The sequence below is a fragment of the Leopardus geoffroyi genome, chromosome C3, assembly GCF_018350155.1.
Source record: "Leopardus geoffroyi isolate Oge1 chromosome C3, O.geoffroyi_Oge1_pat1.0, whole genome shotgun sequence".
Lineage (NCBI taxonomy): Eukaryota > Metazoa > Chordata > Mammalia > Carnivora > Felidae > Leopardus > Leopardus geoffroyi.
This window is the reverse complement of record NC_059338.1, coordinates 87804308-87825654: the sequence shown is the minus strand read 5'-3', so window position 1 is coordinate 87825654 and position 21347 is coordinate 87804308. Positions and strand designations below refer to the sequence as shown.

The 21347-nt window shown below is 50.7% G+C and overlaps 1 protein-coding gene across 5 annotated transcripts in view; it reads left to right on the top strand.

Moving 5' to 3' along the window:
- Nucleotides 1-2147: 2147 nt before the first annotated feature.
- The window catches only part of ZHX2 (zinc fingers and homeoboxes 2), a 164764-nt gene continuing 145564 nt past the window's right edge, over nt 2148-21347 (top strand). For 4 of the 5 annotated variants that reach the window (XM_045453785.1, XM_045453788.1, XM_045453786.1 and 1 more), the window contains exon 1: nt 2148-2779. The gene's annotated coding sequence lies outside the window, so the exon portion shown is untranslated. Of the gene's footprint in view, nt 2780-3747; nt 3836-21347 lie in introns of those variants that run through there. The other variant, XM_045453787.1, reaches the window with a different exon arrangement.

Below are 21347 nucleotides of genomic sequence, written 5' to 3'. Positions count from 1 at the left end.
AATGACCTGTAGACAGGGGGACTTGGTGGACAGTCCAGAGGACTACCCTGCTTGGCTCAACCCTGCCCCTTCCCACCCTGTTAATCTCTCACCAGCCAGAAGCAGATGGTAACAAGGTAGGGGCACAGGAAACTTGACTTATAGAAAATGCTCCTAAGTGATGGACCACCAAGAGGAGATGCAGTCTCAAAATGGGAACAGTTTCCTTAAGGCTTCCATAATTTCCGAGGAAACAAACTGAGAGCTGCACTTACTTTGGGGCACGGGGAGCGAAATGACCTGGAAGAGTCAAGGGTAAGCAATATAAAATTATTAAATTTGGCAGGGGGGTCCTTTTTTCCCACTGTATTCTTCTGGCACACCCTTGGGGGAAGAAATATAAAACAGTATTCTTAGATTCTCATGTTTATGGCAAATACATTAGGATCTTAGAAGTTATCAAATGAGTCTGAGAAAGATGCAACACGATCTGGGTCATGGTCTGCGAAGAAGTTCTTAATGAATACGTTAAGAGCTGCATCAGCAATACGATGCATCACTTCTTGGGTCTGTGAGCATCACACAAGAGACCCCTCCCAGGCCAGGGCCTTGTTGTCTGCGTCATTAAAAAACAAAACAAAACAAAACAAAAAACCAAAAAACCACCACCAACAAAAAAACAAAACCAACAGACAGACCCCACATGAGCAATAACCGAACAAACAGGTGCAGACCAGTAAGAAAATTTTGCATATGAGCTATTTTTATTGTCAAAACTTCTGGAGACCCAAGGAGCTCTGTTAGAGAAATTGGAGCCCCAGGGGAGACCCTAGAAAAACGTTGTTCAGCCAGTTTTTTGTCCCCAGTCTAGAAAACGAAAATGTAAAAAGGTCACCCAGTGCCTTGGCCACGCAGTCAGCCCCCTAGGCCAGCCGTCCCCACTCCAGTCCCCGTCCTCGCCTCTGGCCACTCCGCCGCGCACGGCCACCTGTTGCGGTCCTGGCGCCCAGAGCTGCGTCGCAAACCGCCGCTAGAGTTCGTTCTAATTCCCCGGAGCAGAGGCTGGCCGGGAAGCCCCGACGCTCCGCGCCTGCTAATCCTCAGGGCGGGCGGGGACTCCGCAGAGCCTCCCAGCCCCAGGCTCCCTTTGTTTTCTCGCTGCGCTCAGACTGTCAGAAGTAGACCCCAGACAACATCCCTCGGCCCGGTTCTGCTAGTGCACGCCTGCGCCCAGCTCAAGCCGGGAAAGGCTGACGCGTCCACATGCCCTTGGAGGGGAACCGGGTCCGTCCGGGCAGGAATGTGCGGCGCCGACAGGTTGCCCGCTGAGATTCCGAAGCGTCCCCGGGATCCGAATTCCTTAGGGCTCCTCAGCGTAGCACTGCTGCAGGAACGCCGCGCCCAGAACGCAAGTTCACGGGTACCGCGCCGCAAGCGAAGGGCAGCGAGATCTTGACCCGCCCGTACTCTAAAACGCCCGAGAGGAGCCAGGGGGCGGCAGTTAGGGATCTCTTCCCGCCGGGAACGCCAGAGTCCCAGTTCCGAAAGCGACCCGCCCAGCTTCCGAGGGACTTCCCTGCGAGCGCCGCAGGGGTGTGCATTTCTCCGAGTCTGAGAATCCCAGCGAACGGCGGCCCGACAAGAGTTTAAGTCAGCTCCCGGGGCGTCTGTTTGTTTATTGGCTCTTAAGGGAAAAAGTTTCAGGATCTTTAACTAACCTCAGACCTGGCGCAAGCGCAAATCCCTGAAACTCCCCAGCAAAAGTCATCTAACTTCAAGTCGTTATATAAGTGGGGGCTCTTTCTCACCCTCCCTACCCCAAGCCCTCTTATTACTATTCCAGGAGCAAAAACGTGTCTTGCTTTAAAAAAAAAAAAAAAATTTTTTTTTTTTTTTTTTTTTTTTTTTTTTTTAGTTATTATTTCCCTGAGCCGGGAGAAGGGGGAAAGCGCAGGCAGCGCCCTGGGCGCGTGGCGGCCCCACCCGAGCACGACCCCTCGTGCTGCGAGAGGGACGCGGGGATCTGGGGTGCCACCCGCCTAGGGCCAGCAGCCGCGCCCCGCGGTCCCTCCGTCTGCCACTCCACGTGGTCAGGATCAACAGTTTGTTGAGCTCATCAGTGACACCTTGAACTTTTCATAAAGAAAATGGGTATTGCACCAGGAGGGTTTGGCCGCGGCCGCCGGGCCGGGTCGTGCTTAATATTCAATGATCTCGCTCGCGCCTCCCCCTCCTCCCCTCGCAGAAATTCCACCGAGTCCGTTACTGGGCTCAGACTTTTAAGTTAATTTACTGCCCACCCCACCCCCCCAACCTCGGCTAGTAACCAGCGCCTTTAGGGCTAACCTCCCCCCCAGCTCCCGCCTGAAAATGACATTTCGCCGGCGTCTCCGGAGGGGGCTGAATTTCACTTTGTAACTTTCTGCGGAACCCGAGCCCGGGTGGCAGCTCGGGTGGTGGTATCGTATGCAAATACGCATGCTGACGTTACAGATCATGTGGGTTTTGGCGTAGATTCCCCACTGATCGAGACATTTTTTTTCCCCTTTTTTTTTCCTTCTTTTTTTTTTTTTTTTTTTTTTTCTTTTTAAAATTTTGGCCACTGTTCCCCGTACGGGGGCTTTTCCTGTCCGTCTGTCTGGCAGGCTGGCCGTGCCCCTCTTTCCCACGGAGCCCGAGCCCGGCGCCCGGTGGGGAGTGGGGAGTGGGTGGGGGGAGCCAGCAGAGTTCCATTTTGGAACGCCCGTGCCGCGTCTCCGCGCTCCCAGCCCGGGTCCCCGCGTCCCCAGCCCCGGCGCAGGTAAGAAACTTCGCCTCGGCGCCCGGCACCCCCCGCCCGGCGCCGCCAGCCCCGAGCCCCGCACGCCGGGCGCCGGCCACTCCAGCCCAACTTTCCCACCGCCGCCGCCGCTGCCGCGGCTCCCGAAAATGTGTTGTTAATGGGACTTGGCCGGGTTTGTGATTGGAAGAGGGGGTGCGGAGGGGGGGGGTGCGGGCCCTTTCGGCGGGTGGGAGGAAAGAAGAGGATCCGGAGGTGGGGGGAGATTTTTTTTTTAAGAGTTTTGATTACAAGTTTGGATAAATGGGAGCCAGACCGAGGAGGAGGAGGAGGAGGAAAAACATGTCTACGTTTCCCTATGTCGACATAAGCCACAAAAAAATATGGCGTCCGCTTTCGACAGGGCGTTACGTAGACCCGACTCTGTTTTTATTTATTTATTTCGTGGCCGGCGCCCTCCCCTCCGTGGCCCAGCTGCGGCGCTTTGTGCAAACGGGGCAGGTCCCGCGGGGACTCCGGCGGGACGTGGCCCCGGCCCGGCGGGTTTGGCGGGGGGGAGGGGGGGGGTCTGCGTGTGCGAGCTGCCCTCCCTCCCCCGCGCTCCCCTCTTCTCCCCTCTCCCGGTGACGATTCGCCGTACTGTGGTGGCAGGAAGCATGACGCCGTGGGCTGAGGCTGCCTCTGCTCTCGTCGCCGCCGGTGGCTGCGGGCGGCCGCCCGAGCTACCTGCCGGGGGGCAGGGCCGGAGCGCGGCGCGGGCCCCAAGCCCGGCTCAGGTGGCGGGGCGCCCGCGTGTGTGTGGGGGGGGGGGTCCGGGGGTGGATCCCCCCCCCCTTCGCTGTCCGCCGCCGGCCGGCCCACGCCCGCGGCCGCCTCTGCCAGCCGAGCCCACGCTCGCCCCCGGAGCGGCAGCTGGCGCTGTGGCGTCCGCCCCACGAGAGGTTCATCTTTGTTGGTGTTGCGGCGTCTTTGTGGCTTCCCCGGGACTTGGTATCCTCGCCTTTGCAAACTTGCCCTTTCCCCCGGCCGCTCTGCAGGAGGCTGCGGAGACGGAGAGCAGCGGAAAGTTGGAAACCAGTGAGCATCACAGGACGGTCCCCCGAGCTGTGCGGAGAGCTCGGAGGCGGAGGAGGAGGAGGGTGGCTCGTTAGGCTGGGGAGAAAACTTGGGGAAGCCAAGTTGTGATTTGCTCGGGCTTCCACCTGATTGATCGGCTTCAAAGCCAGTGGGGTCTCTGCCTGCCTTCAGCTGTTTGGGGATGGCCTTTTGTTTGTCCGGAGGTGGGGAGGGGGAAGGTGGAGGAATGGTGACTTTCCCTGGACCCGTCCCCTTTGGAAGAGGTATTGCCCGGCGGGCCCCGGGGTCCCCTGAGTCTTGTCAGGCCCTAGAGTTCTTCCCCCACCTGATCTCTGATGATCTCCTTATCTCCCAAGTTAGCAGCTCACCAGGTCTGAGGCAGGCCCTGATGGGCAGGTTTTGGAGGGGCAGGAAGTCCCCCTCTTCATCCCCTGGGAAGTTCAGACCTACACTTACCCTCTTAAAACATCACACACACACACACACACACACACACACACACACACACACGCACAGGCACACACTCTCAGACTTGCAATACACTCACACTCCTTTATGTAGAGCAGAAATTAATGCCTGTTGAAGTGAAGGGGGTGAGGTTCTGAGGGCTCTTCAAGATTTCAGTCAAAAGGTGATTTTCTATTTATGAGGGCCCTGAGTTTAAGCAGTTCAGTCCCAGGGCAGTAATGTCAAAAAGCATTTGGATGACAACCAAGTGGAATAAATATCTTGTAAAATGGCATGTTTAAAAGTAAAAATAGATTAATGGAACCCTCAAGTGCTTCAATGGAACTAACATAAAGGGTTGATTCAAGTTTAAAGGGAAAATTATATTAAGCCATATACACATCTTCTTTTACTGCCCGGGGGGTGGGGAATCTACAAGTAAGACTGAAATGTGTCACCGACAGGAACAGGGACCTGTGATCTGTGGGAATCTCGTTGGTGTGGAAACGCTGTGCTCTTTGATCGTTCTTGTGTGCATGTACCTTCTGGCCAGGTTTGATGTCAACTAGGATCCAGCTGAAGTTAACAGCTCTTAAGGGGCAATTCAGAGGTCAATGATTTAGGGGACATCAGATGTATTAACCAATCCCCATTTAAAGGAAAAGATCAAAATGACAGTATGGGCACTCCAGAAGGGTATTTTCCTGATGTAAATGCAGCATATCTTGACATGCGGAAAGGTGATCCCCACACCAAGGGTCTCACCTCCATCAGGGCTGTGGGATTGAGTGGGATGCCTGGTGTTTGGCAAAAAGAATAATGACAATATTTGATAATGATTGCTAATGTTTACTGTTTTCATATGCCAGGCACAATGGTTAGTTTTTTGTGTGCTTTATCATTTAGTTCTTAGCATAACCCTGTGAGATAAGTGCAATTATTATCCTCAGGTTACAGTCGAGGAAACTAAGGCTCAAAGAGGTGAGGGAATTTGCCCAGAACTGCAGAGCAGATAGTGAAGTCAGTGTTCAGAGCCGGGCCCTATTTCTTAGCCTTAAACACTCCTGTTACAGCAGTTCTCATTAAAACGAGTCCTCATTAGAAGGGAAAAGTAAAGGGACAGGTGTAGTTATGAAAAAGAAGGAACAGTGACACTGCCCTGGGGTCTGAACTCCAGAATTTTCCTGGGTTTTATTCCTTCATTCACTTATTTAGCAGCTACGTGTTGATTTATTTGTTCATTCAGCAGCTGTGATAGTCATCATCCTAATAAGAGTGCAGTCATTAAACACTTTTATATGCCAAGAACCCTTATAAGTGCTCGTGATTATTTTGTCTTCGTGACATCCCTGGGGGGTAAGTACTGTCAGTCTCTCCTTTTTATGGATGAGGAAGCAGAGGCACAGAGAGCACAGAGGTTGCCCAAGACCAAACAGTAAGAGCACCAGACCCCAGAACACGCACACTTTGACCCCAGAACAGCTCACTCCAGTGCGCTGCGCTAGACATTATGGAGAGACTGGCGACAGAAAGCCCCCCAACCTCAATGCAAAACCCTGCTCCAGGCACTGTGGAGGTGCTGGCGGGGTCCAGACCCCCTACCCCCGAGGAATCTGAGCAGACCGGCAGGCCCAATCAAGCAGGATTAACTAAGTGCTGTAATTGAGAAAAGTACTGCGGAAGCACAACGAAGGGTGTAATTATTGTGCTCTGAGGGAATCGTGGAGGTTTTCCTAAAGGGGGTGGCATCTGAACTGACCCATGGAATGAGAAAGAACAATGTCTGGAGGTGTGTCAGATATGATTGTATTCAGCTGTTAGCAGCAGCGATCCTGACCACTGGTGACGTAGCCAGATGGGGGCTTACTCGTGTCAGACAAGAGGGGTGAGTGGGACGATGCCTGGGCTGTACCACTGGGGACCCAGGCTCTGTCTTTCCACTACACCATCCTTAGCTATAGGCCTCCGATCCCCCAGGTGTGTGTTCTTGAGGTGGAAAGGTGGCTGCCGCGTGTCCGGGCTTCACATCTCCATCCCAGGAAAGAGAAAGCAGGATGAACGAGGCATTGAACATGTGCCTACTAGGGCTTTACTGTTACATTGGGAAGAGATGCCCCTCTCAGGGACTTCTGTCCTTGGTTCATCAACCAGAACTGCACTGCCTGGCCACCCACACGTACCAGGGAGGGCAGCCCTGCATTTTTAAGGTAGGCACATTGCTGCCGTGAACAAACTGGGGTGAATGGTGGGATGGTTGTTGAGTTGGCAGATAAAGTGTGTGTGGCCTAAGAGGAGAAGAGGAAGAAAGGTATTTCTGGTAAAGGTAAAGCTGTGTCCTGGAAGCCGAGCATATTCTGAGGAGGTGGAGAGGGGGATGGAGGGACAGTTGTGCAAAGAGATGATTGCAGACTTGAGGGTGGACGTGGAGGAGGGTGGCTGGTAATCCATAGGTACTGGGGAGCTATGGCAGGTTTCCGAGGACGCGTGTCAAGCATTTAGGAAGGTAAGACTGACAGCAGTGTGCCTTGTGCAGACAAATCAGCTCGGTTCTGGTTTGAAATAAAAAGTTTCAGACCAGGGGACCAGTTTTGCCTTAGGGCAAAAAGAAGGCCGAGTGCAGTAAGAAAGTGAGGGATGATGGGGAGCTTTTCTTTTAGATCCTGCCAATAGGAATCCCAAATTAACCCAATGCTAGTCAGCTGTTATGAGGACGTAAGTAGCTCTCCCTTTTCATAGCTCAGTTACTGAAAGCTGTGGAGGTAGGTACCACTGCTCCCCAGACACTACAGTTGGCCTTTGTCCTGATCCTCAGACTGCTAGGTATTACCTGCATCAGAATAACTTTGGTCATGACCGTTCACCTTTGCTTTAAATGGACAGGATGTATCAGGAGGCCTCAGAGGCCCTTCTGTTAGGTTCCCCACTCTGGATTCCTCCAGCAAGGACTGATTCTCTGCTCAATTTATTAGCTACTCTCTAAACCTCAATTTCCTCATCTCGAAAATAGAGATCGTTCTAATAGCTGCCTGATGAGTTGTTGTGAAGCTTTGGAAGAAATTTTAAAAGAGCTGAGCACAGCGCCTAACACTGTGTTCAGCAAATATCACCTGCTGTCACCATCATCACCACCAGCATCATCACTGTCACTGCCACAACCTCTGGCATGTGACTTTATTGTATCCTTGAGATGCCAAGTGATTAACATACATGGATTTTATCATTGATTCCAAGACCCAGACTGCCCCCGTCTTATTGCATTCCCCCCCCCCCTCACGCATATGCACTGGTTAGTGGCAGGTCCGAGTAACCACTGAAATGGAAAGCCTTCCCAGAAAATCGCCGTGAGACCCCGGTGCAGTGTTCAGGTAGGATAATGTGCTGTGTCATAGTCAAATCCAGACAGCGCAGTTCTGAAAGGATGCCTGACTACTCACATGGCCCTGTGGTAGACGATAAAGTAGACATTGTTTTTAGTAGTGACAAGGTAGTTTCGTTTTTAACTGGGGGGTCGGGGGGGGGAGTCCCTCCTGGTTCCCCTCCCCCACCCTTCTCTAAGGCCCCCTCCCGGCATCCAACAGGTTGTGATTTTAAGAATCACCCACAATGTGTTTCCTGTTCCTATGCTTATAGTCTTAAGAGGGGCCGATTGGGGGTGGTGTGAGTGTATGTGTGTGTGTGTGGGTGTGGGTGTATAACAGACCCCTGCACGGAGAAAAACTGTCGTGACAACAGTGTATCAGTTTCCACCCAAACTTTAAAATGGAATAAAAGAGGCCAGAGCCAGAACTGATTTTCTTGCTTACCCCTCTTGTTTACCACCCTGGTGAACAATTTTCAGTAACAAGCCACAGTGCACACACTTTCTTCCTCCCCTCTGCCTGCCTCCACACCTCTAGTACTAGAAACACTTAGTGGACATTAAATCTTATTACAGGGTGTTTCGCTGCGATAGAGTTGCCACATAGAATCTGCAGTGAATGAAATACTTGTACTGTTGATCCATGGGGAATCAGTATTTGTAAGGAGCGTGCCCCCGGTGTTCACTTTGGTGTAAGAGATTTGTGGTATGTTTTGGGGGTGCACAGGCTTGGTTTGGGATAGAAAAGTGAGAAGCGTATGATGGGTTTACTTTTGGGTTTCAAGCCATGCTTGGTTTACCCCGCAGGGGGAAACCAGCAAAATCTTGGGAACCATTTGCTGTCCAATTCAGTGTGGGCAGTGGACTCATGGATCCCTGGGGCCTCAGAGAGTGTCCAGATTGAGTTAGCTCCTTCTTTGGGAGGGAATCCTCCCTGTTGGGGGCCCTGGACAGACTGTGGGAGAGAGGAGTCTGCTGTTGAGAAAGGAAGAGGGAAGATGTGAGCAAGAGTTTCTGGGCTACGGGTTCTCCTTGGCCCGGTTGGATGCCTGCAGCTGCAGCTTCTAGGCTCCGAAACATCTGCAGAAAACCAAGGAAGGACCAGAAGTCTAAATTGAGGCAGCATGCGTGCATGCCCTGGCTGTGCAAACATTATGGTTTAAGTCAGTGTTGCAGAAAGACTCCAGAAAAACACTCCTTGGTGGGGCTGACCCACCCCCAGCTGTCTTGCTCCCCCTCCCGCTTTGTCCCCTCTGACTGGTGGGGCTGAACGAATACGAAGTTCCCTATACCCCCAGAACACCACAGACACACAGTGTTGCTGCCTTAATAACAGCGATGCGTCACCCAGATTGAGCACCTGCTGTGTACCGGGCCCTCTGCTAATTACTCTCACTATGTTATTCAGTCTGACCATGAGTAGTACTTTGAGAGCAGGGTCGTAGCCCAGTTTTAAAGACAGGAAACCAAAGCTCAGAAAGGTTAGGTACTTGCCGAAGGTCACAGAGAGAAAGTAGCCAAGTCAGGATTCAAATTCAGATCAGTCTGATCCCAAAGCTGATGTCCTTTTTTTTTTTTAAGTAGTTTTTTTTTAAATTATTTTGAGAAAGAGAGAGACCGAGCACACAAGCCCGGGAGGGGCAGAGAGAGACAGAGAGAGAGAGAGAGAGAGAGAGAGAGAATCCCAAGCAGGCTCCACACTGCCAGTGCCAAGCTGGATGTGGGGCTTCAACCCACGAACCGTGAGATCATGACCCGAGCCGAAGTCAAGAGCAGGACGCCTAACCGACTGAGCCACCCACGTGCCCCCCAAGGCTGATGCTGTTAGTCATCACCAGGTCTTTCTGAAATCTTGTGGAGGTGCCCCACCCCAGCCTAGGAGGAAGTATGGGGAGAAGGGACAGTTTTAGAATGTGCTTCTAGACGCTCTGATTGCTTTTCTGCTAAAGGGGTGTAGGGGTGTGGGCGTTCATGCATGCGTGAGGATGCGTGTGTGTAAGTTTAGTCAAAACAGAAGAGAATTCCAAATCCATGCTTGTGATCCAACTGCCCCACCCCAAAAAGACAACTCTAAAGCCTCCAGCAGTGTCTATGACAGAACATTCCCCAGGGGCCCTGCCCCCTTTCCGCCCTCTCCTTGGCTGTAGGGAGGAGGAATCCCAGCGGGCTGCAGGCTGCGCTCCCGGGACTGATGAGAATCCTGGTGCTACTTTCAGGATGCTGAACAGCCTTGCCAGCCAATAGGGGAAGGAGATGGAGGGAGCAGGCGTTGGGAGAGGAGATGGCTGTGTTGCTGTTTTTATACAATAAAAGAGGATCATTGTAATTGGGAGCCCTTGAATCATAACACGTCTGCCTATGGCTCTCTCCAGCTGCAGAGCCATTTAGTTAAATAGCGCACAGAAAACTCCTTTCAGCAGATATTACTTTCCCGCTGTTCTTAAATACAAGACTGAGCTGAATTGCTGTAAGGACAAAGCCATCTCAGCCCCCCCCCCCCCCCGCCCCGGGTATACCCAGAGCCCTCGCGGAATTTCCCTGGCCTGTGAAGGAGGGCATTTAGAAATTATTTTCCTTTGCACTGCACCCTTGCCTTTTTGGAAACAGCTCCTTTAAGATATTCACACACAGTCTGGTCAGAGTTGGATGTCATAGTCAAGTTGTTTATGGGGGGTAGTGACCCAGAAGGGGCAGAGAGAGGCCAGAATGCCAGTGCGGGTAGAGATGGGGTGTGTCCTTGCTTTTGGAGGAGGGCGGTGGGAAATGGAGAGATATGGACCGACAACTAGAAGCTGGGAAGACTGCCCCCAGGTCAAGAAATTTAGAGGAAGGGATGGCAGTGGCTCCAGGCAGGAGCAGAGAAGCACAGACCCTCACCTAACCTCCCCTAACAGAGTGCCGAGGGCTCATTACCCTGTACTTTCTTCCCGGGAACTTTGTGTTACAGAATTAATTAGGAGAATGCGGTGAACTTCTGCCAGAGCCGCGCAGTTCAGGAGAGTGGAAGATTTCACAGTGTTCCCAGGAGCAGGGGCTTTTGGGCTCACAGAGCCACAGAGTGGACACGGTTTGGGTCACTCCATGGGTTAATGGTAGACATTCCAAAGATGGAGGGCTGTATTCAGCAGCGTGAAATTGAACATGGCCTGACGTCAGCACTTTCAGAAATGGGATTTATGGGTCTTCTGGTACAAACTCTAATATCCTCTGGGGTCCCTGGAGGAAGATAGTGGGGACTGGGGGATGAGTCTAATAGCAACATGGTGCATTAGTGGGATCAAGGAATGTTCCGGCTGGAAGAAACTTCAGGGAGCACTTAGTCCATCTTAGGGAAACTGAGGCCCAAAGAGGTAAGGGATTTGCCCAAGATCACACGATTATATGGCAGAGTATTACTTTCCTCTTCTATAGCTTGAGGCTCTTCGGTTTCCTGGAGCCTTCCTTAACCTAGCCTCTTTTCCTCTGTCCAGTCAACGAACACCTGCCAGAGGACGAAAACGACATCCCTGCCCTCAGGAAGTCCTCAGTCATTTGGCCCTTAGCAACTGCAGTGATCGTCACACTGACATTATAGGAGCAATGCTGAGCCCTTTTTGTGGATTAGCTCATGAGAATCCCAAGAGATACAAGAACCCTTTTATTTCCACTTAACAGGCAAGGAACAGCAGAGTGGGAAGCCCTCTGTCCGAGGTTTCTGGGAGCCAGGCAGTCTTCTTCCGTACTAGTGCTCCCCAGGCATGGGCCCATGCCACCTGTCCTGCCCTCTGTGCACCTGTGGCTCCTCCATCACTGATTAGAACCAGCGGCCAAGCCACCAGCCAGCGGCGAGGGTAACACAAGGATGCATGTGCAGTTAGGGCTTGACAAAGGGCTTTTTTAAAAATGGTTTTTATTTATTTTGAGAGAGTGTGTATGCATGGGAGTGGGGGAGGGGCAGAGAGAGCAGAGAGAGAGAATCCCAAGCAGGCTCTGCAATGTCAACACAGAGCCCAACACGAGGCTCGATCTCACAAACCGCGAGATCATGACCTGAGCCGAAATCAGGAGTCAGATGCTTAACTGAGCCCCCCGGGCAGACAAAGGGCTTTCTTGTGCATAGTTGGTTTTTTTCCCCCCAATGTGTCGAATGCCAACTGTATGTAGGTTCCTCACACCCTCACACCATCGTCCAGGTCGTTTGTACAGCAGCCCTGCTGAGCAGATAGTGTGAAGGTCAGGGCCAGGATTCCAGCACAGGTCTGTGGAATCCAAGACTGGAGCAGTTCTAGCCACATCAGGCATGCTGCAGCCATAACCCACTGATTGGGAGAACTCTGTGGGCAGGGACAGGTCACTTAGGGATACAGAATCACCAGTTGACTGCCCAGGTTAGTTTCCCTGATATCCCCCTAAAAGTAAAGGAATCTGAGGCACTTCAGGCAACTTTCAGCTGAGCAGCAGATACTTCTCTGAGCATGTTAAGAAGTACCAATTATAATATATGGGGCAGTACGTGCCAAGCCCTGTGCAGCTCTGTACGTGGGTCCTAGAGTTAGCCCCTATTGTAAAATAGCTTACAGTGTAATGTACATAGCTTAGAATTCACCCAGGTATAAAATGTACAACTAACTGATATCTAGTGTATTTACAGTTGTGCAACCATCACAACAATCTAGTTTTAGAACATTTCTGTCATCCCAAAGACAGATCCTGTGTCCATTAGCAGTCACTTCCCAGCCCCCTCCCAGCCCCCTTCCCCAAGCCTTAGCAACCTGAGCTACCTTCTGTCCTATAGACCTGCCCTTGTTGGACATTCCACATGGGAGAAACCGTGTAATCTGTGGTCTTCCCTATTTAATTTCTTTCGCTTCACATAATGTTTTTGAGGCTCATCCATATTATAGTATGCATCTGTACTTCATTGTTTTTATGGCTAAATAGTATTCCATTGTGTGGCTATGCCTGCGAGGGCTGCCATCACAAAATGCCACAGACTGGGTGGCTTAAACAACAGGCATTTATTTTCTCACAGTTCTTGAGGCTGGGCGTTCAAGATCAAGGTGTCAGCACATTGGATTTCTTCTGAGGCCTCTCTCCTTGGCTCGCAGATGGTTTCCTTCTCACTCTGTCCTCACACGGCCTTTTCTCTGTGCACACACATCCCTGGTGTCCCTCTGTATGTCCAGATTTCCTCTTAAAGGACACCAGGCACATTGCTCTAGGGCCCACACTAATGACTTGTTTTAACTTAATCACTTCATTAAAGGCCCTATCTCCAGGGTCATTTGGGTGGCTCAGTCAGTTAAGGGTCCGACTTCAGCTCAGGTCATGATCTCACAGTTCGTGGGTTCGAACCCCGCGTCAGGCTCTGAGCTGCTGGCACAGAGCCTGCTTGGGATTCTCTCTCTCTCCCTCTCTCTCTGCCCCTCCCCTGCTTTCTCTCTCCCTCTCTCTCAAAACTAAATAAATAAACATTAAAAAAAAATAAAGGCCCTATCTCTGAATACAGTCACATTCTGGGGTCCTGGGGATAGAGCTTCAATGTATGAATTGGGGGGGGGGGGGGCGCGGGCAGAGCACACAATCCAGCCCATATTTTGTTTATCCATTCACCTGTCAACAATTGGATTTCTACATTTGGGGCATTATAATAATGCTGCTGTGAACACTTGTGTGCAATGTTTGTGTGGAGGTGTGTTTTCATTTCTCTCGGGAGGATACGTGGGAGTGGAACTGCTGGATTGGATGGTCACTCTATGCTTTCCTTTTTGAGAAAACGCCAAGCTCTTCTCCAAAGTGGCAGCACCCTTGCACACTCCCAGCAGCAGTGCACGAGGGTTCTGATTTCGCCGGGTCTTTGCCGGTCCTTGGCATTGTCGTCGGTCCCATTTTACAGGTGAGGAAACTGAGCACAGCGTGGGGAAGGTCAGTCACATGGCTAGCGGGCAGGATTCACGCACTGGTCTGACCAGTGAACTACCCAGGGCCTGGACTGGGTGAGGCAAACGAGGCACCCATTGTGCAAAATATAAGGTGGTGCTCACTCCCGGGCTCCTGCAAATGCAGGGTCAGCGCTTGAGAGGGAGTGCCACCTTGAGTTCTGCGTCCTGGGTGCCTAGTTTGCCACTGCCTCACCCTTGTCCTGGCCTTGCCACTGTGTGTAGGGTACTGTGCTCAGTATTGGGAGCAGGGGAAGGGACACAGATGACCAAGCCACAGCCTCTTCCCTGGAGGTATTCTCAGTCTAGCTGGGGAACGTGTGCATTTGCTGGTCTACACAGTGGGCCTAGCTGGACTTGCAGGCCTGGAACCCCTGCTGCTAAGGCCGCTGTGTGAATTATAGGGGGTAACACCTGTAAAGTACTTAGCACAGCACCCGGCACCTAGGCAGTGCCCTAGAAATGCTGGCTCATATTGTTTTGTTATCCCCGACATATCTCTGACCTCATGTACTATGAGGCTGCCTCTGAGTCACTGTGGTTTGAGGGATATCCTAGTGCCATGAATTGATGACTAGGGGCCACACCCCTACCCCACAGAAGGGGCCATCACCCAGCGAGAGCAGGAACTGGTCATCCAGGCTCTCCTCAGACCTGCCGAGCCTGTCCTGGCGGACCCTGGTGGGTCCTGTCCCCAGAGCCCAGCACTGGCTCCACTCGAGCTTCTGGCATTTCCTGGCTGGGCTGTAGTGACGCTCTTGTGTCTGGCTGTGTTCCCTCCAGAGCCATAGTGTGATTCCTGTGCTCCCAGGTGTGAGAAAGCACCTGATGGATAGTGCTTGAAGCCGAGGTGAGACAGGGAAGGGTGGCTTCCGGTCCTTTCTGCTGAGCTGACAGTCCCCTGGTTTTCTCCAGCTGGGAGAAAGAGCCCTGTGTGAGGCTCCACTTATAACCAGATCAGCCTGCGGGTCTTTCAGGGTTGGGAGGGGTGCACTGATTGATCCTGGTAGGGGATTTGTGGAATCAACTTCAAGATTTCTGGATACAGGGGCGCCTGGGTGGCGCAGTCGGTTAAGCGTCCGACTTCAGCCAGGTCACGATCTCCCGGTCCGGGAGTTCGAGCCCCGCGTCAGGCTCTGGGCTGATGGCTCAGAGCCTGGAGCCTGTTTCCGATTCTGTGTCTCCCTCTCTCTCTGCCCCTCCCCTGTTCATGCTCTGTCTCTCTCTGTCCCCCCAAAAATAAATAAAACGTTGAAAAAAAAATTAAAAAAAAAAAAAAGATTTCTGGATACAGAAGATATGTGCCAGTTACAAAAATGATAGGAATTTGCAGTTCTTAAATACCACATCTGATCGTGTTTCCTTACCCTCCTAAAAAGCTCCCCATGTCACTGGTTGTCCAGGAGTCACAAACCCAAATGCTTTCAGGGGCTTTGAAGGTAGCATAGAAGAGTGAAGGGGTGAAGTATAGGGCAGTAGAAAGCAGTGGGGAATGGGTCAAAGTGGAAAGCATATGCCCAGTCTAAAGGCATTCAAAATCAATTTTTTCCCATTGTGCTTTCCTGTCTATTCTGAGGACTCCCACTTAGTAACTTCTAACCCATAGGATCAAGTCCAAATTCCTGACGCTAGCATGGTGGCTCTTGGAGAGCTGACCTCTGCCTACCAGGCTTATTCTACCATAACTAGTTCCCCCGCCCCCTCTGCCATATGCCCCACACTTCGGCCAGACAAGACTGATGCCTAAACCTTGTGTGCCATCCTTTCCTTTTCATTCCTTTCCACACATAGATTCTTTTCCCTGGAAAGACTCATCCCCCAAACTTAGCAAGACCTACTCATTCCTGCTATAGAGATACTTGCTCCCTCCTCCGAGAGGCTAGTGTGCCATAGAACCAACCCCTTATAAATCTTAGCAGATAAAACAAAAATGGATTTTTATCTGTTTGCACATCTGTCTCCCTGGAAAACTGTGAGCCACCCCCACCCCCCAACCCTCACCGCAAGGGAGACTTTCCTATTTGTCTCCACGTTCCCAGCACCAGCACAAGGCTGGCCCACTTAGTAGGTTCAAAATGAATATCTCTCCTCTCATGTGATTGGATTGTTACTGAGGATGAGGAAAGGACCCTTCACTGTTTGGGAGCCTGTGCTCTCGGTCAACACAAGTTGGCAGCCAGATGCGTTGCTGCTCGCTGCTGCCTCTGGTGGCAGGTCCTTGACCCTGCCTGGAAGGACAGTCAACTGGACCATTTTGTAACAGGAAGCAGTGGAGGAAGCTTCCGTCCCAGGCTGGTTTTGTCCCGGATTCAGGATCTTTTGGCCAAACTCTGCCAAGCTCCCTGCCTCCCTGGCTCAGCCCTACTGCCTCTTCTGGATCTCTGGCCTATCTGTGCAGTCTGGATCCACTGCCTCCCTCCAACTTGTCCCATGTGACACCTACAGCACTATCACAGGTGTTGTTGCAGGGTCTTTCTACTACTTTCAATATTAAACTTTCTTTTATTTTTATGTTTTTTACAAAGTTTGAACTTGAGACCAAACTCTACTGTAAAGGTGTTAGAGAGAAAGGAAACCAAACCGATTGAATGCTACGTACCAACCATTGAATCTTGTTTTAAATTGTTTCATTTTCCCAATAACCCCACTTGGTAGACGTTTTTATACCTATTTTATGTATGAGAAAATTGAAGTTTTAAGAAATCAGCTTGCCTGAGTTATCCGGGAAATGGCCGAGCTGGGATTTAAAGCCAGGTCTGAGTGACATCAGACCTCAGGGGATCTGTGGCCACATCACAGTGTTGGAGTGTTAGGTAAAGAGTATTAAGGGTCTGTGTTGGGGCACCTGGCTGGCTCAGTCAGAAAAGCATGTGACTTCTGATCTTAGGGTCGTGAGTCTTTGAGTTCCACGTTGGGTGTGGAGATTATTAAAAAAAAAAAAAAAAGTCTGTGTTAAGTGCCTTAGCACATGGGATACCAGGGAAACTAGTTCTGTATTCCCTTCCAGACTTTAAGATTTTGCTTATGAAAGCCTGCACAGGTAGAATTAGTAACAGGAGCGTCTTTTTCCTTTCCCTTACCAGGGGCTTCTTTGCCAGTTTCTCATTCTCGAGATATTTGTCCTCTCACAGTTTCGTCAACAATTTTTCCCTGCTCTGGGGAGGCAAGAAAAAAGTACCTGTCACGAGAGAGATGGCCAGATTTACTAAATCTTCATAATCTTGCTGGACCATCTTATGTGATGGGAAGATGGTCTCACTGAGATTTCAGTGTACTGAGTGTGTGGTTGAAAATAACTGGCCATCCTGTGACAGACGTGCATGAGCCTTCTGGAATAGGCACTGAATAAATGTACATGAGTCGTCAGTTATGATGCAGTGACCAGTAAGCCCCAGTATCCTAGTGGCTTAACAAAGCAAGGTCTATCTCTTAGTCTTTGGAGGTGTGCTGAAAGGCAACCGGTCATCAAGGTAGCTTTCTTCGAAGCCGGGACTTAGGGATCCAGGCAGCCTTGACTTGGTGGGCACAGCATTTGAAACAATTGGCTTTCAGGCTGCTGGAGCAGAGGAAAAGAAAATTAAATGGTCACATACGCACTCCCTAAAACTATCACCTCTCCTTCCCCTGCCTAACTCTAGGATGCTGGGAAACCAGGGGGTGGGGAGAGTGGATGTGAATATGAGTGTTTGGTGAGCAGTACATATTTCTGACCTGTGAAGCCCTGGACTGGCCGTGCTATTCCAGCAAGTGATTGTTCCTGTAAGCCTGGCTGGGGATCAGGGAGTAAAGGGGATCAGTGGCAGAGCCCAGACTTGAACACAGCTTCCAGACACTTAGTCCGGTGCCACTTTGGCTCTAAGGACAGCGCTCAGTTGTCTCTGTCAATTGGGATGTGGAGGAGCCGTCCTAATGCTCAGAAAGGCCACCAAACACTAAAAATAATTTTTTGCAACATCTTTACCTTTCTTATATTTTGTAGAATACCATTGCAGTTTGGATTTACATTGAACATCCAATGCGGGGTAAAGAAAATGAACGTTAATGAGCCCACAGCTGCTGCCAAGCACTAGTGAGTAACTCTGATGGCCAGCATTTGCCTCGAGAGTGCGATGTGCCAGGCGGATTCTCAGCTCTATGTGGACAAATTTATGTAGTCCACCCAACTCCCCTAGGAGGTCCTTTACTGTTAATTTCCTCCTGAGAGAGGCCTGATTATCTGTATATAACAGATGAGGAAACTGAGGCTCAGAGAAGTCACATGGCTAGGAAGAGGCAGAGCCCAGCCTCACAGGCAGATCTAGCTGATCCTCAACCCAACACTCAATTTGTGAGGTTTGGGAGTATGTTGGGGGATGCAGGAAAGGCCTAGGATTGCGTAGCGGTGCTATTCAGGTGAGTAGTTGAATGCTTTGCGGGTATTCTGCCATGCCTGTCTATTCCGAGGTGTGCCGGAAGCATTACGGATGCTGGACATTTGGTTTATTCGTACAGGAAATATTCAGGAACCTACTATGCATCAGACACGCTGGTAAATACTAGAAATACTGAGGTGCTTTCAATCTGATTTATTTCTCTGTGGGACTTTCTAGATTTTCAAAAATGTCCTTGAAAGATAACTTCAGGACCTCGATCATTCCTGCCTGGAATGATCATGTATTTGAGTTTTGGCTTCAAGAACATGGCCTGTGGCACCTGGGCTCTGCTTGGAAAATAAGGACCCCCTTCAGCCAATTGATCCTGTGATTGAACAGCCCAGCGTTTGTTGGTTACCAACTTCGCACTAGTTCCTGTCTCAGACGGTCGGCCAGCCAGTGATAAAGCCAACATTTGAGATCACCTAGTCCACCCCTCTGAGGTTTTATAGTAGAGGAAACCAAGGCTCTCTCTAGGTTGTGAAATACTCAAGGCCCTTCTGCTTCTTTAAAATGTTTCAGTCTCAAAGCGCATTCCAGAGCAACAGATTTTACCAGTGATTCAAGACGTGTTCCTCCCTCTACTGCGCTTCCATTCAGGAATGTTAAGGATACAGGGTTCTACCCCTCTTAGGCACTTTATACCTTTGACAGTATGCCTTTCCATTTACCCCGGGGGCCCAGGGCAGGAGCGCTGACCAGCCTCATCTCCCGCCTAGCCCCCCGATTTGAGGGGGTGATTGAGGAAGCAGTCCCTCCATCATGGAGAAGGTAAAGGACGCGTACAATGTCAGATGATTAGCAGTGGAACCTGGGCTCCAACCCTGTGCTTTTTGGTTGTGCTTCACGTGTGTGTGTGTGTGTGTGTGTGTGTGTGTGTGTGTGTGGTTTTCTTGCTTGTTTTTCGGTATTAGAATTTTATGGCCAAGTTCTCTGACAAAAACTGATCATTTTAGACTTTCAGGGTGGGGGGGTGGAGGTGGGGGAGGTATATGTCTGGGGAAATATGTCTATTAAATAGTTTTGGTTTTGGTGAACATCACATTTTTTCACTCAGGGTTTAAATTGTGGAGTTTGGGTCTCCGAAAGTAATGGCATGACTCGGTTATCTCCGCGGTGAGGAGAATTTGGCTTTAGTGATCCTGGTAATCCGAGGAGGGGTCTACAGGGCTCCTTCTTCCTGACTGTGAGAAGTTTTCCATCCAGGTGACAGGGCTGGATCCGGGGCTGTGGGCAGCCTCCCTCATTCTGAGATTTTGGAGGAGTCCTGTCCTTCTGCCCGTCCACTAACCCTCCGCCTTTGCTTTGCACAAATGACAGGCATTTGAATTTACTTACAAGAAAAACAAAACGCTTTCGACTCCTGTAGCTCATCTGGTGGGGCAAGCGTCCGTCTGTCTTGCAGTTCAGATGCCCTTGATGACAGAGGACCCCAGCCACTATTACATCTCTTTCATCGCGGCTCCATCACGTCCTGCCCTCCTCTCCCATCCTGGGTTCACATGGTAGCTGTGTGCCAGGCCTGCAACCCCTTCCGAGAGGGACAGGAACCGTGTCCTGGACAGTACGGTGGAGCCCCAAGCTCTAGTGGCCACCCCTTGCGCAGAGTAGTTGCTCAGTAAATATTTGTGGAATTTCTGAGGCAGGCAGCACTAGTGAACCCACAGTGACCCTTACCCGGGACACAAGCTGTTGGAGATTTGGCACATGGGTCATTTGTTCTGGCAACTAATGAAACATCTTTGCACCATGTGCTATCGGCAACCCTAAATGCAGGTTAACAGCACATGCTTGCATTAGTCATGAGGATAGCTAGTGGTCACTTCGTGCCAAGTCTTTTCCCAAGGGAGGAGAGAGCAGTGGAGGGCGGGGAGGCAGGGTGGGAGGGAGAGAGGATGGAAATCATATTAAACCACAGGAATAAAAGAACAAAGAACACAGGTTTCCCCCCCAGTGAAAACCATGTGAGAGGCTTGCCTGCAAGACTTGTAAAAACATAGCAAAAACCTGCAACTGGAAGTTATATCTTGTGTAGACAGGTGCACATGCACACACATACACATACACGGGTTATACACACGTACACACACAGGTGCACACGCACACACATACACACACATACACACAGCTAAAACAGTACAGCCGAAAAGTTTAATATTTGTGAGTCTTTTATTTGACAGGACATAGGTATTGTGTACAACCTTAGTCGCAGAAAATACACATTGAGACTAATTGTTTTGTAAGTTCTGAGCTGTAGATACTCTGTGAATCAAGGCTTTTAATGAATGAAAAGACTGTTTGTATATGGTTGGTTAAAATAACAACCCATGAGAAAATTCTTAATCCTAGGTTTGCAGAAGGGGACTATTTATTCCCTAATTACCTACTTCATTGTGGGTGCCTATAATAAAATTCTCAGGTTATCTTGGGCAAAATTGGGCAACGTGTAGTTTTTAATAAAATAATTTTTTAAGTAAACATATTCCTGCAAATTTCCCATAATGCCCCTTTTTGTGAAATGAGTTTCATAAGTTGGGACTTGACATCTTTCCTCATGAACAGGATTTTGACACGGAGCTTCTATTCAGGGGCTCTGGAAACACAAGGGGAATGTTTTCATTTCAGAAGAGAAATCTAGAAAGTAAGGAAGCAGAAATGTTTGGCAGTGTCCTCCCATCCCCCCCCCCCCCCAAATCACGTTTGGAGGAAGGTGACTGCCAGTTCTGGACAGTCACTGTCTTTCTGTTCAGATGAGCCCTCGTGGAACTTCCCCACGATTCTGGAACAAGTACGTGGCCTGAAAGAAATTCCATGCACAGATGGGAATCAGGAGGCCTGGAGACACCCAGCTCAGCCACCCGCTGCCTGCTGACATTGAGAGGGTCGTTCTTTCCCTCTCCAGCCTCAGTTTCCCTGCTCGTAAAGTAGGGGTGACCTTACAGCCTCTGAGCCACTTCTCTTCCCTGAAGTGTGCAGGGCGGGTTGTCTCTGCCCGCTCCAGGTTGGTAGGACTTCTGCAGGTAGGGCCGGCTGTCAGATGCCTGCCGGCACCCTGGCTGCCTCCGAGCGGCCAGTTGACTCAGACCTTTCTAGAAGCCTTGTACAAAAGAACTCGACTTTCCACCGAAATTGCCCGTGGAACTATGGTGACGTTTCCTTGGAAAACCCACGTGGTGTTGAGCAAGCAGGCTGCTCCGTGCAGCTGCTGACAGTCCAAACTCCCAAGGCAGTGGGTCTGCAACTGATTTACAGGGAAGCACCGAGAAGGGGTGGCTGGTGGGGGGTGGGGGTGGCTGGAGAGAGGGCTGGCAGGTTCTCAGGTCCCAGTGCCTGGCTGGAAAAGTTAACCGGCCATCTCCTCGAGGGGGACAAAGCCA